This window comes from Lygodium microphyllum, chromosome 17 (genome assembly GCF_053477565.2).
Source record: "Lygodium microphyllum isolate KBCC chromosome 17, Lygodium_microphyllum_v1.1.10, whole genome shotgun sequence".
NCBI lineage: Eukaryota > Viridiplantae > Streptophyta > Polypodiopsida > Schizaeales > Lygodiaceae > Lygodium > Lygodium microphyllum.
The window spans coordinates 68,026,757-68,043,856 of record NC_141151.1 but is presented as its reverse complement, the minus strand read 5'-3'; positions in this window follow the sequence as shown (position 1 = coordinate 68,043,856).

Sequence of the window (17,100 nt, the reverse complement as noted above, 5' to 3'; positions counted from 1 at the left end):
TCCATATTTCTCCTACTGTTTTCCCGATTTCATCCCTTGAGACATACAAATTTGATGACCCTATAGCCAAACACTGGTGGGTGAGCTTGACCCTTCAAAGTCCTTGCTAAGGTTTTCTCATCACCAAGTCCTATTTTCACCAAGTATTCTAATCGATGCCTGTCACTAGAGGTCACCTGTAGGGAGAGAATCACTCTTATATGGTAGATAGTGGTGTCATTAGTATCATTGTTCCTTCTACATAAGAAAATTATCTCCTTGTAAATTAAAACTAAAGTTATAAAGTTTACATTTAATTCATATATTCACTATAACTTGCCATGTTATTTGAGTTAGTCTTTCGTTATTACTAAACTCAACTTTCAACAAATATTTAACATATCTTATTCTCCATATCTATGCTTAGTTGGCCCTAAACCTCTCTCTTTTTAGCCTTATTAGCTCCCTTCCCTTGCCATTTCTTATGTTCTCTTTCCCTCTCTTTTATCTATTTCTTTCCTAGCTTTTCATTATTTACAATGCTTTCTTTGACTCATTATCATATCCAAACTTCTCCACCTAAACTCTACTTTCCTTAGATTTTCTTATAGAGAGGATGTTCAAATTTATATATACCTTTGTATCCAAACTGTGAGTTGGCAAATGTATTTGCTAAAACCTATGTCTAATGAGCCCTTTGTTGTAAAGAGCTGAATTAGGGGCATATAAAGGGGAAAAGGACACATGTACATGTAATTAATTTTTTACACAATAACATAACTTTATCCTTCTTCTCTCTCTAACTCCTCCTATCCTTTCATGGCTTCCAGCCATCTCTCTTCTTCTTTTCAGTGTTTCTCTCTCCATTTTTAGTATTTATCTCTCCTCATCACTCTTTTTCTCTCTCTCTTGTAATCTTCTCTCTCCTCTTTCTCTCTCTCTATTTCACTTCTTGACAAGAATGTAAAGAGCTGAATTAGGGGCATATAAAAGGGCAAATGACACATGTACATATAATCAATTTTTACACAATAATAGACTTTTATCCTTCTTCTCTCTCTAGCTCCTCATATCCTTTCATGGCTTCCAGCCATCTCTCTTCTTCTTTTCAGTATTTCTCTCTCCATTTCTAGTCTTTCTCTCTCCTAATCACTCTCTTTCTCTCTCTTTTGTAGTTTTCTCTCTCCTCTTCCTCTCTCTCCAGTTCACTTCTTGACAAGTGGTATCAGTCAGCTACTCATGTTCTTGATCCAATCAATCACATTTCATTTAAGGTTTTCCTTTTCAATTGCACAAATCCAAGAACTTTAGGTATACAAGTACAGACATGGCAGGGAGCACTGAAGTGACCAATGGACATTTCCAAGAAGAAGTCGTGCAGCATTAAAGACTTCTCAAAAGTTGGAGGCAAAAATGGAGGAAAGTTCCTCTTCCTTCTTCTTCACAGTGTCCTCAGCCTTTTTCTTGACACCAAAAGACTTCTTCTTCCTGCCAATATCCATGCCATAATGCTGATTGTACCACTGGCGAAAAGGAGAAGCATCGACCTGTACAATTGCAAACTTTACAAGAGTCTAGGTTTGGTCAGTGTAGCCACTTCAGTACGATTGTCATTAGGAGTAATCTCCTTGGATTCTGGGAGAAGCTTCGACATCGGTACCTAAGCAAGGGATGCAGCTTCTAGCTCAGGTGTTGAAGAGGGAGAAGTTGAAATGGAGCAAACATCAACATCTGTCCTCGTCTGAATATCTTCACAAATAGGCTTCTTACAAAAATGCACAATTGTGGATGAAATATCTATAGGATCTCTTCGTAGACAGGAAGTGTTCAGGATAAATCTTTAAAGTTGGAAATGGATTATGGAGAAAGAAGCCAAGCTTTAATCTGTGGTTTCCTGTCTTCTTCAACCTTCTACCAAGTCTAAAATGTAGTTTCTTGAAACTCGAACCTTCTAACACTGCAGTCTACCAATACACAGCTCCCTGTCATTTGATGCAGTTGGATTATCTGCACTATGTTGTTGTTGCAATGTTGAATAAAATATTATCTATGTGTTTCAAAAGGGATCAGGAAAGGGCATGCTCAAGTGAGTCGGAAACACCAGGTAGGCAGACCACTGCTACACAAGGTGGCCAAAGCATCCTACATTTGGCATGCAAGCTTTGGTGTCAGCTTACTACTTAGAAACTCTACCTAACGAACACACACACTTGAAATTGTCATCTCATTCGTATGACTGATCTATCCTTCTACAAATGCATTGGATATTCCTTGTGAATGTAATTGAGGAGTGAGACGATTTGCTTGGATGCAAAGCTCCACCAGAGCAAGCCCGCACTGAGAGGGACCAAAGTTCATGTGGCAAGACATAGCTAGGCATCTCAACCTCTTGCCCTGGTTAGAAGCTCCCATTGAAGAGGAACCAATTGCAAAAGTTCTCTTTGCTAAAGGTGCATCATGTTAATGGATCGGATGAGAAGGCACCAATTGTAAAAATTCTAATTGCTGAGGTGCATATTGTTAATGGACCACAGCATTTGCTATTACTAATCAAGCAATGATAGCCAAACTTAAGCTAGTTGGCCAACTTGGATATGGTGGAAGCAATGGTGCAAAGATCAAGGTGTTTCTGCAGCTGCTATCACTTGGGCTCAACTAAAAGATGTACACGAATGATACCTTCTGCCAACCTACCAGACTTTGAGGATGAATGAATTATTCAAGCTCAAGTAGCTGGAATTAACCTTGGAATCCTACTACTCAAAGTTTTTCACCCTACTAAAATACGCATCACCTATGGATATTGTGCAACAAGTATCCAAGTTTTGTGATGGTTTGAACACTCCTATGAACCACCGTCTTGAACCAATGCGTCCAACAGACTTGCAAGATGCATTGCTTTGAGCAAAACCAATTGTGCAAGAACTTAATTCGGGCAATTGTGAAAAAGATGATTCCTAGGATCAGGGCAAGAGATGCCACACGTGCGGTGAGATAGGGCACATCCATAGGAGATGTCCCTATCATCAATGCTTCCATTGCAATGAGCTATGGCACGTCCAAGCAGACTACCCTGACTTAAGTTCAGAAGATATGGAGCCTCCAAGGAAACAAAGCTACACAAGTGCAGTCTTCGAATATATAGAGGAATCAGATAAAGATGAAGACCTAGAACCCACTACACCTTTTCAGAATGATTAGCAATCCTAGAAGTTCTATCGACATGTAGTACAACTTGTATTGGAATAGACCTTACCCTTGTAGCTATAGTTAACTCGAGTAATATGAGTTACATCAATTTTGAGCTTAGAACTTACAAGTGATCAGAGATACTTTTAGATGAATTTCTCTTAAGTCATTTCTTCTCAACTAATATAGGTTGGGTCTTACCAGAATGAAGAAGCTTGGAAGTATTCTTTAGTATTACAAGAAAATCTGATTGTCCATGGAGCTCAGTCACAAAATAAGGAGAGGACAATATAGGAACACAATTTTCAAGATCTAAAGGACCACTTAAATCTGCTAAAAGAATCCTAACGCAATTTGGTCTAATGAAGAAAATCCTGCCAAGGACGACCAAAAATCTTGTGACTCCAAGTGATAAAGCTTCATGATGTTTCTATTGCAAGAAGCTAGGTCATTTCAAAAGGGAATGTCCAAAGAACCCTAAACATCGACGCTCCGAGTGCCACAACATTGGACATAACCATGCCAATTGTCCCAACAGAACTCAAAGAGAACTTGAACTTACAAGGAATGAAATTGTACAAGCTCCAATGATCCAGAATATACCAAATACTTAGGAAAAACCTAGAAGATACCCATGAGATGTAACTACAATAAACTCTTCTCTTGTAATACTTAGGAAAAACAACGAAGAGGAGGAAGTCAAAGAAGGTGTGGATGACGATGGTACAAATCGTGAGGATGAGGATAACAATGTAGGCGAGGAGGGAGGCCACATCTACCCGTTCCACAGCCACCTGGAGGGCCTGAGGAGCCCCGCCGCCATGCAGACGGCAACAAATGGTGGTTACCACCACCACAACTCCACGAACCGTCCCCCCAATAATACACCCCCAAACCCTTATAAAACCCCCCTCCTTAAGCGAAGGCAATACCACTTCTCCCCCCCCCCCCCCCCCCTTTCCATTGAGAGAGAGAGTGAGAGGAAGAGAGAGGGAGGGAGAGAGTGAGAAAGAGAGAGAGACAAAGAAAAAGAGGGAGAGAAAGAAGAGAGGTGAAAAGAGAGAAAAGAAGAAGAAGAAGAAGAAGAGAGAGAGGGAAAGAGACAGGGAGAGATACTCTTCCTCTTCCCCTCCTAAGAAGGTGGCCACATACATCTCATTATCCCCATACCCTTTTTCCGCAAGATTACACCTCAATCGAAAGCTCATTTTGCTCCCCAATTGGCCCCACTAGTTGAGCATAAGGTGCGGAAGTATTGTGCGACTCGTGTCTATGGGAGACAAAGATCGAGGATGGCCCCCAAGCGAAAAATGACACGAGTGGATGGAAACCCCACAACGAGCAATGATGCCTCGGGCAAGGGCATTAGTGCCAATCCAACCACAATACCGGTCGTAAGTAATGTATTTCCAAATTAATAGATGTTTGCTTTTGATTCCCACATGAGGTACATTAGATGCCCCACGAGAATAGGTCATGGAAAGGGATAGGTTTCATCTCATGCACTCGAAAGATAGAGTTGCAAAGCACGATTATCAAGAGAAGTAAAATCGATCTAGATGGTATGTGACAAACTTGTACATAGCATAATAGCAATCCAAGGTATTGTCGACTCTCCTTTTCGTGAAAATAATAGATAGGTTTTTTCCCACACTGAAAGTATGTTGTAGCTTGCACGCTTGACAGGTTGCATAATAAGTAATCTAGCCTAGGGGGGAATTCAATCTAGAATCTCTAAGATCTTTGCCCCCCAAGCTCTCGTTTTAATAGCTCATGTTTGATAGATTGGGAATCTTGATGTTGTGCTTAGCTAGTACAGACAATGATCATAAGGATCAAAGTCTAAGATGCCATGGGATCCGTCCAATAACCACTATGTTTATCAATCCAAATTCAAAGATTGGGCTAGATATGAAGACAACTCCAGCCCCCAAAGGCAAGTAGAGAGCTCAAGGGATGGAGAAGACCTGAGTCAAAGTAAAGACCGATGCTTTTGTACTTTTTGGAAAGAAGACTGGGTTATTGATCAATGTAAGCAATTAATAGAACTTATGTCTTGAACAATGTTTGAAACCTTAACATATGCCTTAGCCAAAAGAAGGGTGTGTTAAGTAAATTTTACATGGAACTGCTCATGATTCCAAGGGGGAGAGCAAATATGCGACAGGAAGGTTATCCTGTCTATTCCTGCAATGTTTGGAAAAGGATACCATTGTTTTTGTTTATTGATCTAACATCGTCTTAAATGCTTTTTGCATGAAACTAATTGTTGGAATGTGATTTGGATGATTATTCCAAGTGCTTGTATTTGATGGTAAATGCATGGCAGGGGTCAATGATGACAAGTTGCGATGGGAAATAAAGGAATGTTTTCTTGGAAGATGATATCAAGCTGACAGCCTTGAGTGTACTTGACTCTTAATTGGATTAATTAAGGAAGGATATTTGTGCAGGTGGATCCTCTCCAAGTTGCACTGCGTCTCAACTCAAGAGGGCACTACTCAATTCACGGGTCGAAGGTCCAGTGGTAAAAAGGCCAACCATAGAAGTTGTGTCTCACTCCTAGGTCGCTTGGGGCTAGTGAAGCTCTAGACATCCCTTGCCTAGTCTAAAACAGAGTTGTAGACTGCCGTGAGCCCAACTTTTGGGGTGTTGGAAGATCCTATTCTAAATACTGGGTGGAAATTATGGTGCCATGTGATTTGGACTAGGTACTTCTGTTGGACAGAAGGGATACATAATTCTCCTATATGGGTACGAGACAAAGATGAACTAGAAAATAAGTTAAGGAACTTGTTTGTCAAAAGGATTGCTTGCCCTGTATTTGTGTTTGTGCTGTAAATTACGCAAACGAATCCTGTTTCTTAAAAGGCTTAATTAAGGAAGTTGTTTTTAAAAGTCACACATAAATGTGATAAGACCTAATTAGAAAACTAAAGCTATCAACAAGGGAACCGGGTGGGTAGAACCCCCGACGGGTCTGTCCTATGAAAGGGTGGCCCTAAAGAATTGGGAGGCTTCTCACAAGATTTTACCGTCGTTTGACCTTTAGGTATTGTTAGGTTAGAACCCGATTCATGCCATTTTAGGGGACCGAAATGGGACTATGCCCTACGGGCAGAGAGATTGAGCGGTGCATCCCTCTTGTTTCCCATTCTCTTTGAACCAAGTGATGCTTGAATCAACATCAGCTTGGGTATTTGTGCGTAAAGTAGGATGTCTAGGACCCATGTTGTTAGGAGACCTTGCCACCAATAACCCAAATTTCAGGTCGATCCTAGTGGGTTCGCCGCAATCGGCCGCGAACATTCCGTTGCGAGGTGGACTCGAGTAACCCTAGGCAACAAACCCCGAAACATTCCATGGGAGTGTTGGGTGGTGACACTTAGATTCGTTTCTCGATGGACCGCTAAAACGTGCTTGGACAGTCGATAGGCGGGCACATTACAGCTTTAAAGGCTCATTCTTCGTACTGCAACAAGGTAATTGACACGTGGGAGTATCGGGAAAGGGAAGAGTGGAAATCTTACTGTTTGAGATAACTGAGTGAACAGAATATCTTGGCTCAATTGTGGGATATGCACTTTGAAGGACATGATTACGACCCGCGTATTACTAAGTAAGTGCTTCATTTCGTTTAACAAAAATAAGTGGTATGATGTTACAATTTTCTCTAGTTAGAATTTTTATGTAATGTCTTAAAGCTTGATTTTCCACATCGAAGGGTTGCTCATATTTATTAATGTCTAATTTAATTTTGAAAAATTAAAAATTATTAAAATGCTTAAAACGTGCTCTAAATTTTTATACAAAATTTATTATTAAACTTGTGAGTGAATGTTTATTAAATGTAATAGTATTTTGATAAAATTTATACAATGAAAAGTCTATTGAAATTTTCTAAGAATTTTCAAAGATGATTTAATATGTTTCAAAAGTAAAAAATGATTATTTTGAGCAAAGATAATATTTTTTTTATAGAAAATTATGTTTCTACATTAAAAAATCATGATATTTTATAGAGATTTTGAAAATGCTATTTTTGAGTTTTGCTAAATTTTCTAAAATTTTAGAGAAAAATAAAAATAATTTAATGATATTTTCTAAAGAAATACTTACGTGAAACAACTTGATCAACATTACCATAGGTAAATTTTCTATGATTTATAAAAAATAATTAATAGAGAATAAATACTATCAAAAGATTAAATATAAAGATTCTTAAACAACACTGAAATTCTCAGTTGGTTGAATGATAGCATGAGAGAAAGCCTCAGCATCTATACTAGAATTTTATATGTTATTCATATGAACATTGCTTAGATGATCGAGAAAGTAAAGAGTGGAGGGTCACTAGGGTAATTTATTAATTAAGGGAATACATTGGATTTAAAATGAATTGCGTATGCGGATGTACAAGTATGTGGAAAGAACTTACTTTCATCATGATTAATGTTTAGTTTAAAGAGAGGAGATAATGATGTTTTTATCAAAAAACAAGACTGAAGTAACTATTTAAACATTAAAGAGCAACAATGGATTGCATAATATGGAGAGGGTTTACACTTTAAAAAGGAAAAACTAAAGTTCTTGGTTTGTGGAATGTTAGTTGATTTTCTCTGAATGTTTATTGAATTAAATATATAAAAGAAATTAATTGTATAAAAGGTGGAGAAGAAAATAATTAAAAGGAACTTAAACGAAGATGTACTGATGATAGATCCATTGGATTTATATTTTGAAACCAATCTTTCTAAAGTTAAACAAATTTCTTGAATAAAGCGTCCCACAATTATGGAAGGAGAAAATTATGAGGAGCCGCCCCTGAAAGATGGGGAAAAACAATAGCTATCCTAGGCTTAGCATTCTAGTACCCAATTCATGAATTGATTATTGAAAAGGGAAACAAAAGAACTGAGTAGATTTGCTTAGTTCTTAGGCATTGAGTGATATTAGTTGGACTACTATGACAAAATAGTATCATAAACACCTGGAAGGCTAGACATAGTTATCAAAATTAGTAACCAATATCACCTATCTAGTGCAACACCTCTTAGAAGTTGGCTTTGCAACCCGGTTCAAAGTGGCTTGGTCAACCTATGCACCAAGAAGATCTTGAAGATATTGAAATGTCCCTATCATAACATGTCAAAGACTTGTTAATATGTTTATTGAAATATGAAACCTCTTTTGACCTAAAAACCCAATGTCTAACCTCTACGCGAGTTAGGATGGACTTTTTGAGAGCCTTATTACTAGGAAGGGAAGAATATTTGTGGAAATTGAACCTTCTAATTGTTACTTCCATATGGACGAAAGAAGGAATTATAATAAGAAACCTTCAAGATAAATAAAGGGTTGTTTGATAAATAGCTGTTTTATTTTGTTTGAGTAATGTGACATAGCTTACATGACAAAATCAAGTATCATAAAAGGTTAATTAAGAAAGCTACCTCTATGTGTTGAAACATAAGCATGTTAAGTAATTAGAAAACTAAATATGATCCCAAGAGGGAGATAAGATCCTTGATGGGTCTATCCTAAGGTAGGGTGGTCTCAGTGAGCCGAGAGATTTCTTCAAGTAACAATAACTAGGAATCATTCATTAACCCAGTTAGTAGGTTAAATAAAACCCTGACTCCACATTGTTTTAGGGGACCCAAGTGAGACTATTCCTTATGGGAAGAGAGGTTGATGTGTTGCACTTTCCCTTGTTTCTTAGTCTCTTTTGAACCAAGTGCAACACAAGTCAACTTCGATTTGGGTGATCTAGCACAAAGTGGATGCTTGAAGACTGACACTAGATGAATTAATAGGTGATCTTAGTCTACTCTAAGAGCTCATATTTAGATCAATGCTTATGGGCTGCTACGATCAAAACATTTTGTTGTAAGTGAACTAAAGAAAACCTAGGTAATAAAACATGTGTTATTTTAAGGAGTACTAGGCATCATTACTTAGGAAAATCTCTTGATTGTCCACTAAAATTGTGTCATAAAGGTCTTCTCAATTGAGCACTTATACATAGTATTAGATCTTAAAGAAAGATAGATATGTTTGCAAAATATACAAGAACAATGGATAATCTAAGTTAGTGTTTCGGAAATTTTCTCACTATTAATGTGAAATGAACTTTTGGTAGAGTGGTCAAGCTTGAAAATGCTTTTTGATTTTCCGAGCTATGTATACATCAGTGATGCACTCTTTTGACTTTGCATGGAGAAGAGAAATCATGCCCATCTTGGGTCGAATATATGATTTGTTTGGACTACTACATTTACGATGAGGTGACAAAAGTGATTCAAGCAAATAGAGTGTTCGTAGAAGGTTACTCTAGTTAGCATGGCTATCATGTAGAAGATGCGATCTTCCCCTATAGTACAAATTCATGGATATGTATGTTGATCTACCATCATATTACACTATAGATATATCTTATTATTATTCATAGATCAATATATGGAAAATGTAATGCCTTAGACTACGAAACCCTAAATATAGAAAGAGTCTACTTTTCTACAAGCCATATAGAAATAATTTCCCCTACTTGATGTAATAAAATTGACTAGCATTAATCATAGCCACGTGAATAATGGAAAGAGTCTCAATTACTTTTCAAAATTATGTATTCATTGCACTAATTTTGTGTTCTTAAACTTAAAATTTGTGGAATCTTGTACAATGAACGTTAAGTGTATAAAGTATCCGCCCTTGATTATGTGACGAATAACGTTTTAGTAGTTGCCTAGAGTTTACCTTCCAGTCGTCGCCATCTGTACTCTAACCAGAATGATCGGATTTTGTCTGGCTAGTTAACCCTAGGACTGCCCCACAAGGGAAGCATCCTGTCGTTATCCACGGAGGACCAACTTGAAGGTTCCTAATTGACCTAGCAATCACCTATCAATAACTAGCTCACATCCAGAGGTGTCCTATGAGATGCTTCTTGTTCGGAAGGAGCGACTGCCATTACCCTTGGTTCATGGAGTACAACGCTTTTTTTCAGTAGCAGACTAAGGATTTATGAAATCCCTCTCAATGCTCTAGCACAATCTCCATACCTTTCTCCTAAGATAATTTACAGTTTGGGTTCTGAGACCAAACCCTAGGTAAGTCAGTGAATCGGCCCTTCCTAGGGTTTCTTCCTAACGTTTGTTTTTGGGGAAACCTCTTGGCTAACCGAGACCACCCTCCCCTATAAGACTAGATTCATCGGGAATCCATCCACTCGCTTTTCTCTATGGAAGATCTTAGTTATCTAATTACCTATCACATTACGTGAAACATATAAAAACGGCTTCATTAATTAAAAATAATCTTTTTATGCACAGTTATTTGTTTGCATAATTTACTCGCGGACATACAATGAGAATAAAATAAATTCATTGATTATGTTCCATAATTGGTATTTTCTCCCACCCATATAGGAGAAAATTTACAATTTCATGTGCAGCCTCATTCGGCGCATCTGCACGTCACCAAGATCAAATCCATCTATAACTAACATTTTTAGGTGTCCCAAGTAGAACTTGGGCCATGATTCGATGGAGTGACATAGATTAGGTATCCCTAGCACCCTATCCACCTCCTACTTAATACGATCCCTTTTGGGACACCTCTCGCCATCGGAACGGTCCATGCTTTCCACGGTGGTAAAAAAACATCCCCTCTTGGTATGGGGATTCAGAACCTATCCTTGGGGGAGGTATAGGACTCCTCAATTTTTATCTATTCCAATACTTAATTGAATCAAGATCTAATCTAGAAAATCACAAACAAAATTGATGTCTTCAAGTAGTTATGACTTCAATCAATCATGCAACTTTTAATCTAGTAGTAATTGATACTTGAATTTCACATAATGAACTCTTTCCCTTGGAATTTAACTAAGGGTATCTAGATTTTGGGGTCTCTAACTTCACAGTGTAAGGTTTATTCTTGTAACCAAGTTTCTTGGCCTTAAGTCAATTTCTTTAACTTAGAGTTATTTTCGATATTTTTTAAAAATCTTCTTTCAAAACTTCTAGATTAAAACTATATCCTTTCAGGGTTTTGTTCTTAGTAAATTCATCTTGAATTCTCGTCTTGAATACACTAGTCTTCTTTTCTATGGGGTTAACATTAAAATTCCTCATGATTTCTCTTGAGTTCTAGGTTTTCATAGTTCCCCTAACAGTTTCTAGCCTATAAGATGTTCTAATAATTTACTAAGTAAATACTCTAAGATCACATTATTTCTCAAGAGACTTATCTTATTTCTATTGAATTTAGATTAAAAAATTTTTAAAAACCTATGGTATTACGATTGTTAAAGGGTTGTTATCCATGCCCGTGACTTCGTTAGTGACTCCCATGCTCAAAACTCCAACTATTGCTTCCACGTTAGTAGGGTCATTCACGATTTTTGCTTTTGAATTCTTTTCTTTGGGGCCATGATGGAAATATGATTCGTATAAGAAGAAGAACATGACAGTAATACCGATTGGCAAGGGTGTAAGACTTTCGATGATGATAATGGTCATTACGGGATTCAATGATGTAGGCCTCGCATATGGTTCTTCTTGCCTCATGGAGAGCAATACTTCTCTCTCTCTAGTAGATAGGATAGGGACGAGATTAGAGGTATAACTTCTAACCGGATTGATAGAATATGATAAAGTTCTTCAGTGTCCTCTTGTCTCGGATTAGAGTAGAAGAGGATGAGAGACTTTCTGCGTATCCCCTTCCTTGGGTTGAATGAAATGATGTCTCTTCGTCTCGTGGAATAGAGTCTCCTCCTTCTCAATCAGCATCTCGTCCTCATCAAGATTCCTCTTGTTCCCCTTCCTAGTCATCCCCAAGCCCTCAATTTATAGTTTTACAGGGGGATAAAAGAAAGGACGCTTGCTTTTTAGCATTTTTTGATGACATCATCGATGACAAAGAGAGAACGCTTTCTTTTAGTGCTTCTGATGACATCGTTGAGGATGTCAGAGAGGGAGCTCCATTTTTGTACCGCAAATGTATGGGCGAGAACCACGTGGCGTGTCGTCGAGCGGCCGTCACTCCAAGGCTTACGACCAAGGCATAGACCTTGGCATAGATCTTGGCATTTTGGCCTCGGAATACTTGGCAACAAGCTACGAAGGCTTCGTTGGCGCCATTGGCTATGCGCGAGAAACTCCCACTGTGCTTAACTACCAAGTGATTATCCACTAGGCTAGTTCTTTTTTATTGTTCTATACTACAAACATAGTTTTAATAAGCTAGTCTTGGGAGGGTCTCCCAAGTCTTTCTTCCATGAATTGGCATATAATACCTCATTAATAATAATTATTATCTTCATAATGAGAGTCTATTTCATAATTAGAGCTAGTTTTTTTTTAATGTGCAACATAAATCAATTTTCTTTGGAATGTGTACTCACGTTAAAATAAACTAAGTAATTGGGACATTACAAAGTGAGAGAAAAAATTTTAGCATGCTATATGTAAGTTTGATCATATAAATTTTCTCAATCTCAAGATACTATGCCTACTCTTAGCCCTGCCAAAGCTCAAGGGAATAAGTTTCTTCTCAAGCAAATAAAACCACTTGAGTTTGATAGTAGCAAGGGAAAGAATGTGGAACTTGAGATTGAAATATGAATTGAATCAATGGAAGATTTCTTTACTACAATAGGTACTACCCCCTTCAATCAAGATATGATCAGAAAATTAAAGCTAACAAGATAAGCCCACCTACAATAGAAACAATGGTGTAAAGTCCAAGGAGTTTCTTAGCTCGCCAACATTACTAGGGATAAGCTAAAGGAAGTCATGCATTGGAGATACCTTCCACCAACTTATCGAACCATGAAGATGAACAAATTCTTCACTGTGCCCAACTAAACCTAAGCTTGGAAACTTATTAAGTATGTACCTCCCATGGATATATCAAAGTTTTTCCATGGGCTAAACTCTCCCTTGGATATAGGCCTTAAGGCGATGCATCTATCTAACCCCCATCACATATTGATCTGCAAGTAAGGCCAATTATCCAAGAGTTGTAGTCAAAACCAAAAAGTGGTAAATTTTGGAAACATGGTTTCCAAAATAAAGAAGGGCCACATGGCTATGTAAAAAGATTCCATGGATAGCATTAAAGGAAGAAGCCCAAAACAAATGTAATTGAAAATTTTATGCCTATAGATGGCAACAATGAAGCTCCAAGATATTTCCATTGTAAATGAACTAAGCCACTTCAATACACAATGTCAAAAGCTTAGCCTAACCTTTCACCAATGAAAATTTCATATCCAAAATCAAGTAACTGTGGCCAAGGGAAAGGTTTCTAGGGTGACCCTTAAAGAAATAGAAGGAGATGAAGACCCTGAATTAGAGGCAAACATAGAGACAGCAACGATACATGTTATCGTCAATAAGAAATAGTTGAATTACTAGTTTTCAATGATTCTGTCGAGACCAAAAATGGGCCCGTCGACACTAGCTTTAAGGCTCTAGCCATGGGCTTCTATAGTCTCTAAACAATCCTTATGGCCTCGTGGCTAGGAGCATATGGATAATACAAACTGATCTATCTAATTAATGCATTTGTAGACATGAATTTCAAACTGTAGTCCAACATACTACCCATCTTGACTCCAAGCATAAGGAGTATTCCATACATATAGGTAACTAACACCTTGTTATACACACAAATAAAGCACCCCCTAGTTGACTGTTGTGGCTCCTATGGCTCTCTTACACCCCAAGGATTTGGCCCCAAGATACACCGTCTCAAACATAAAAAAACAATCATGAAAAAGTCCTCTCATGATATATATAATGATCCAAGAATATTTCAACCTCACATAGTGTCTCCACAAAGATCACTGTGCTACCCTACAACAAAGGAATCTCACATGTATGATCTTAATCTTTTTTATGTGAACACCTGAAAGTGACTAAGTTTTTTATGATTTCAAACATGGTCAAATATAACTTAATTATTTTCAACCATTTTTCACAATAGGCACAAAAGATACGACGTAATATGTAATAAATTGACAATTATGCTAAATCTCGTATGCGTGATGTATCGTATTTGGAAAAATGGAGCCATTGATGTCATCATACAACCATTGATGCTTCCTTCATGCTTTCTCCCCCCTCCATTCCTTGTATCTTGTTACGAAACAACACCCATTCCCCCTCATCCTCTCACTCCATACGAACAACAATTATGGCAAGAGAAAAAGAGGCGAGAGAAAGGCTAAAATCTGAACTTTCCATAGAATGCATCATTTCTCTTGTTGTCTGTGCAGAAATAGAGCAAATAAATCAAAGATTTCACAGCTAGGAGGAGGAGGCATCATTCCGAGGGGTGCCAAATTTCATTTTCTAATAAAAAATGGGGGCACCGAAAAAAATTTGTTCCCTTCTCCTGTTCATTGAGTTTTTTTAGATTTAGGCTTCTTAAGCCTTATTAACCACTAACTTGCCAATTGACTAATTCAACTCTATCACGTTCGCACTGCTAGCAACTAGATTCGACCCAATGGATAGGCAAATGGTCTCAAATTAGCAATCTGACTGGAAAAGCGGCTTCTTGGCATCCAAAACAATTATCTCGAGGCATTGTCACTTGCTTTTTGGTTTCTAGATTAGGTAGTTGCTTTATAGTGCCAAACCTTATGACCATTTAATGGACCGTCGAATGGACTCCAATCAATGAGCAGATACTTCCGTTGGATTTCTGGCATTGAAATTCACCTAGTAAACTCTAGCTCTTTGATCTATCATTGACACATTTTTCACCAAAACAGTTACTTTTACAACTCCTGGTCCACTTTTGCGCTTTAAATTCCATCTTAAAATCAACTCTCATTGGGGATAATGGGATAGGGCAACTCAAACAATCAAACCTTGAACTAATCTACACACACATAAACCATAAAGAGCATCAAGCTACTTCAAATAAAATACACAACGTAACATAACACAACTCTCGCTCTACCCCCTCACAAAAGCAAGTCATGAATTCCACAAGGAATAGGCCAAGTATAATCTAATAAAAGAATTCAAAAGACAACATAGCACAATACAACTCTCACTCTGCCCCCTCTAAAAGCAAGGTATAAATTTCACAAGGGATTAGCTAACCATAATCTAACAAAAGAAGTCAAAAGTGAGTTGCTAGCCAACTATTCCAACACCAACTAAAAGAACTATTAGAGAAGTCATCCTATGTGGTGGTCTGACTGGTCTACCTAACCTAGGACAATTGGACCAAGAACTACTAGGTGAGGACTATCTCATTTATATTTTTTTTTTCATTTATCTCACACTCTATTCTTCATTATTTTATACTTGGATATGTAAAAAGGAGGGAGATGAGTGTATATTGTGACCCAAGAAGAATAGGACACCAGTCTCAAGTCATCCAACCTCTGTATACCCAAGAACCTACCAAGTTCTCTGAGGTGATACAATTTTTTTTAATTTCTCTCACTTTATTTTCACTCCAACCATCCTTATTTCCTTTTTGGCAAAATGCCACCCCTAAGAAGACAATGTATCGACGACAACTGACTTGTCCCTAAGAAACTACCATGCCTTCACAATGCGATAGACATTAAATCTTTGAAATTTTTCTTTCTTTATCTTTTCTGACTATAAGGGTTAGAATCCCTTTTAATACATATCCATATTATATATATTTATTATTTTTCTCTTTTATTTGGCAGGTTTTGTAGCTGCCTTACAACTAACAGGGATTCCTAGTACTAGATGCATGGCAAGCTAGGAGGATAGGATCACTAGGACTATCCAAGACAAAGCTTTGTATGCCCAAGTGCAATCCAACTAGACAGGCAACTTCCTGGCATTAAAAACTATTACCTTGGCCACCATCACTTGCTTTTCGGCTTCTAGATTAGGTAGATAAGTATAACGCCAAACCTTGTGGCCATTAGGTGGGGGGTCAAATTGACTGCAATCAACAAAGGAGATTTACATTGGATTCTCGACGTCGAAATCCACCTAGGAAAACTCCAACTCCTCAATATGTGATTATCAACACATTTTCTACCAAAACCACCACTTTTACAGTTCTCATATCACTTTTACACTTTAAATTCCGTCTTAAAATTAGACATTGAACACATGAACTCAACCCATCGAACACATGAACTGATCTGCGTACACATAAACCATAAAGAGCATCAAGATGCTTCAAATAAAATACACAACATAGCACAACACAACTCTCACCCTATCCCTTGACAAAATCAAGGCATGAATTCCATGAGGGATAGGCCAAGCATAATCTGACAAAAAAAGTCAAAAGCTAGTTACTAAACAACTATTCCAACATAGATCGGTACCTGACCTAGGACAATAGGAACAAGAACTCCTACTAGGCAAGGAATCTTATAGTCTTTCTCATTTATATACTTTTCCAATTTATCTCAATCTCTATTCTTAATTATTTTATACTCATATGTGTAAAAAGGAGGGAGTTGAGTATATATTGTGACCCAAGGAGAACAGGGCATCACAATCTTAGGTCCAGTCTTGATACCCAAGAACCTACCAAGTTCTCATGAGGCGATGCGATTTTTATTTGTATTTATACTCACTTTTATTTTTGCTCAAACCATCCTTATTTCCTTTTCGACAAAATGCCACCCCTAGGAAGACAAGGTATTGACTGACTCGTCCCCAGAAACCTATCAGGCCTTCACAAGGTGATAAACATAAACTCTTTGAAATTTTTTTATTTTTCCCTAGTGAAAGGGTTAGAATCCCCTTTTACACACCTCCATATTATATATATATATTAGATCTATTTATTATTTTTCTCTTTAAATGGCAAGCTTCCCTAATTGTCTCACAACTAATAGGGATTCCTAGTACCAAATGCCTAGCAAGCTAGGAGGATAGGGTCACCAGAACTATTACCAAGATAGAG